The 4,957-nt window shown below is 42.5% G+C and overlaps 1 long non-coding RNA gene across 1 annotated transcript; it reads left to right on the top strand.

The window, feature by feature from the left end:
• The first annotated feature begins 441 nt into the window (after positions 1 to 441).
• On the top strand, positions 442 to 2,920 carry LOC132638616 (uncharacterized). The gene is made up of 3 exons (XR_009581827.1): positions 442 to 638; positions 1,391 to 1,441; positions 2,569 to 2,920. It is a non-coding gene; the product is annotated as an uncharacterized LOC132638616 (long non-coding RNA).
• The last annotated feature ends 2,037 nt before the right edge of the window (positions 2,921 to 4,957 follow it).

The raw sequence follows: 4,957 nt of genomic DNA on the forward strand, positions 1-4,957 counted from the left end.
ATGTTATATCCTGCATTTTCGAACGTCGAATTATTTGTAAGCTGAGGTGGGGCCCACACATCAATATTTTTTTTGGGACATGTGAAAATTTATATGAATCGTATATGTAAAGTTAAACACAACCCGTGAAGGGCCCTGGGGCCAAATCAAAGTGGAAGCCCTCCAAACGAATATTTTTAAGAAAACGTTTTCGGATGACCTGACTTGTAGGGTCAAAACCGGCATTATAAGTTTGGAATTTGGGAAACGCCCAGAAATAAAAGTTGTAGATAATTGAAATAGCTTTCCAACGGTAGGTCGTGAGCTCCCAGGCGACGTCGGTACAACGAGATATGGACATTCTAAGGCGGAAAGGTCAAGCTGGGCAGTGAAATGGGCCCAACCCGATTCCAATCCGGGTCAGGCCCATTTCCTTATTATTTAAGGGAGTTTTCAGCCCCCTCCTCCACATTTCAGATCAGAAAATTCCATTAGAGAGAGAGAGAAAACTTCAAGGCTAAGAAGGTCATTTTGATCAAAATCCGAGCTCCGAATCCCGAAGCTCATGAAGAGAAAAACGTTGTACGTTGCATTGCCTTCAATTTGAGATAAATATTGGTCTTGGGGGATGAAATTTTCGTGGTGGATCTTCTGATAAGGTATTTATAAAATTCCTTTTATGTTATTAAAGTGTTTATTTAGAGTTTTAACGAATTAGAACGGAGAAAACAGCATTATAAACTCGTTTGTTGTTTTGTTGAAATTTATGGGTGAGGGGCTGTTTTAATTGAAATTGATGGACTGATTTGAATTAATATTTTGGTTGTTTTAATCATGGATTATGACAGGAGAGTGAAGGAACTTAATGGTTATTAAGTTGTTGTAGGAAAACATACAACTTTGTTATGGTTTATGTAAAAATGGAAATGAAAGTATCAAGAGGAAAATTATGATTATTGTGGATGAATTTGGAAGATGGAAATGTATAATGAACTTGTATGTTGAAGATTAGGAAAAATTGGAAAAGTAGTAGCTTAATGGAAAGTTTGAATGTTCGCATACCTTATGAATATTGGGTGAAAATGGTATGGATGCTTCCGATGTATGTTGTAATGAATTTGGTGGGTGATGAATATCAAAATAACAAGTTTGGTTTGGAAATGTAAGTTTGAAACGAAAGATGTGTCGTTATGCCGAAACGATGGCTAGTGATGCCATAGTGTGTGTTTTAATGTCTGTTGTTGTTTTTGCTGTTGTTCTGGGTTGTTGTGTAGTGAATTGAGCCGAGCTAAGTCTCGGGGATGTCTTATATACAGAGGAAATGCTGCCGAAATTTCGGTAGGCAAACATGTGTTAAGTTGGATTATTGAAAAGTTTGAAACTAACAAATAGTAAACTTGACCATTTCTAGATTTTGGATGAAATTGAAGTCGACGCCAAGCGAGCGTAAGGCGCTATCGAGGTATGTGAAGCACTTCCCTTTGTTCCTAGGCATGTTCTGGATGTGATAGGCTCGACCGCGAGCCTTAAGTACGACTCCGTTCCCCGGAATTCGAGACGGAAAACCGCTCCAATTCCTTCAATCCAATTGAAGCTATTTTCTTACAATTGCCTTTAAAATGAATTTTTGTATGAAACTTCCCTAAACGGAGTCGGAACACTTCCAACGATTACGGATGACCTCATAAGGTCTATTAGCGATAATTTACATATGTTGCCTCGAGTTGGTCCGAGGCGGGCCCACAAGGCCCGATATCTTCTGTAATACTTTAAATACCTCCATTCTGTCCGATTTTCTCAGAAAACAATTGAACTATTATTTTGATTATGATACAACTATTTTTTATGAAATTCTTACAAAATGACTTCTGAACATCTGAGAATTCGATTCTGATAATGATCTGTCGTGCCTTCCCAAGTAGGATGTAGGCGCGTACTATGCATACTATCTGGATACTCTGATTTTGGCTCGCCATTTGGCACCCTTCAGTCTGATCGAGTCTGTATGTGAGTCTGTATGTATGTGGTTTCTCATGGATCTGTTCGTGGCTGTCTCAATGCATTCCTTCACTGCGTCCCGGGCCAGGTTCTGTTATCGTGCATATTTCTCTGCATTGTTCACCGCGTCCCTCGGCGTACGGGCCGGGATCTGTATGTCTGTATGATACTATGATCTGTGTATGGGGATGGCGGCCAGGATGGCATATGATCTGATCTGATTCTGTCTGTCCACCGCGTCCCGTACTAAGAGGGCCGGGTTCTGTTTACCGCGCCCCCAGACAGGGCCGGGATCTGTATGTCTGTATGCATGTGTCATCAGTATGTATATAAGCACATGCCTCTGTATGATTCTGTATGATTCTGTATGGTTCAATATGACTCTGCACTACTCTGCATGCATAATTCTGTCTGTCCGTCTGAATTACGACTATGTCTGTATGTCCGTATGGATTCTGATTCTGTATGTCCGTTATATTTCTGTGATTCCGGTTCGGACTAAGGTTGTATCTGTTGTGTTTCTGCTTTACATACTCGGTACATTTTTCGTACTGACCCCCGTTCTTCGGGGGCTGCGTTACATGCCCGCAGGTACAGGCGCACTCGGTGACACGCCGCCAGTCTAGGGCACAGGTTCTGCTATCTTGAAGAGCTCCTTTTGATTCGGAGCATGTACTTTGGTATATATATCTTCTGTTTTCCGTATGTTCTGTATGTATGGAAGTTCTGGGTACGGCGGGGCCCTGTCCCGTCATACGATTCTGTATGTCTGTAGAGGCCTGTAGATAGATGTGTGGGTTACGGGTTTCGTCTGTATATTAGCCTTATCGGCTTATCTGTAAATGTCTGCATGTTTAGGTATATATATATATGTTTGCGCGCGTGCCGTATCTGTATCGGCTTACTTCTCTAATATCCGTTTGAAAAAAAAAAATCTGTACGAAACGAAATTCGGTCAGGTAGGTATGTACGGGTACCCAGCTAGGGTGCCAGTCGCGGCCCACGGGGTTGGGTCGTGACATCCTCCACCACACCTGCTAATGTCGGACCAATAGGAACAGAGGGAGCTGTAGATGTGCCTTCTCCATGTGGGCCCGAAGGGAGACTAGCCACTAGCTGCTGAATCCGATTGTCCACCCCATGGACCTGGGTGGAGATATATTGGAAAGGCCTGGCGGCTTCTTGCAGTGGTGGCAAAATTGGTATAGCCATGGGGGGAGCAGATGCTCCACCAGTCGACTCTGATGCAGTAGAGGTGAACTGCCCAAATGATGATGTTGCTATATCAATCTTCCTTTTCTTCTGTACATTACCAGGCCCTCTCTTTTTCAACGGATAAATCGGTCCAGCCGTCCCTTTTTCTCTGTCGCCTGGTCTTGTGGGCACTCCATCAGTGGAGCACAAGTAAGTGATCAATGATGGGAAGAATAAGCTCTTGGTCCGTTCAAGCACCACCTCCCGGATTTCCTGCATAATGAGCCTCCCCACGTCAACAGGCAATCCTTCCATCATAGCACAAATTACTTTAGCCCTCTCAAGCGGCACCTCTGAATCATGTTTTGAAGGCAACACCCTGGATGTGACAATATCAAGCCAAGTTTTGGCTTCAGTGGTGAACTCTGCAGAGTCAATCCTTTTCTGCATTGTGTTTAGCCACTTTGGTTGTTCCCCACCGTGAAGGTGGGTCACAAACCATTGTTGCCCCAGATTTTCGTACATCTGTGCCATCTCGCTGTTGTCACCATCCTGCAGATTATAATAGGCATTGATTCTTGAGGCATTGCACAGGACATCCACACCTCTGACTTTGACAATTGCCCTATGTGTAATGTCTGCCTCTGCAGCATTTGCGTAGAATTCCCGCACCAGGGTATGATTTGCCCTGATTGGTTCATCTGCAAAGCGTATCCAGCCGCTTGTTACCAACCTTCCATAGAACTCGGGCATCTTTTCTTCCAAACTTTCTGTTACAAAGCCCCTCTCTTCAATGAAGCTCTTTCCCAGCAGTCTATCATATAGCTTCGAACATTTTGCTGACTGGAAGGTGGTGGTGTCATAATATTCAATCAAGGGTACTTGGGCAGCACTGGATGATGAAGCCATTTTTTGAGTTTAAGTACCTACAAAACAAACACAATGCATATGAATACATAAAATGATGTATAATGAGGTAACTAGGCCTGAGAAATTGGTTGCCAAAGTTTTGGGCAGCTCTGTACTAGCTTTCTGTTTGTGAACTGTTGGATTTCCTTCAGCGCGATCGCGTGACAACCAGGCGCGATCGCGCCAATTTTAGACATTCCTTCAGCGCGATCGCGCAAGGAACTGGCGCGACCGCGCAAATTTGAGCACTTTATTAACCGCGATCGCGTCTAGTACATGCGCGTTCGCGTAATTTGAGCCATTTATTCAGCGCGATCGCGTCTTATATAGGCGCGATCGCGCTGACTCGTTTCAGATTTCTCAAAACATTTTCACAAACAGGTGGTGTGCATGATTTTTGGGGCTTCGATTCAACGATTTTAAGCTTGTATTTTGCCCCATTTTTTTCATATATCAGCACCCAACTCTCAACTCACATCACTCAATCAACAAACAACACTTTATATAACAACAAATTCAACAATTTCATCATACATTTATGCTTAAACAAGTAAATAAAAAAAATTCTTTCCCAATTTCTAACATGGAATGATGATAAAAACAACCCTAGGAACAAGATAATGAAGGAATCACATACCTTGTGGTTGCAAGTTGAAGAATTTTTCTTAAAATTTGAAGTTGAATTTGAGAGAAAAGTGGGAATTTTTTTTTTAAGAAGAAGTGAAGGAAATGGGGGGTTTTTGATAACGTCCAAATCCACCCTATTAATTAGAATGGGCACGGTCGTATGCAAATATAATTTACCCAACTATGAGTCGGGGTCGAATCCCACAGAGAACAATATGTAGGTGATTTAAGCAGATTAGAAATTATCACT

This window comes from Lycium barbarum, chromosome 4 (genome assembly GCF_019175385.1).
Source record: "Lycium barbarum isolate Lr01 chromosome 4, ASM1917538v2, whole genome shotgun sequence".
NCBI lineage: Eukaryota > Viridiplantae > Streptophyta > Magnoliopsida > Solanales > Solanaceae > Lycium > Lycium barbarum.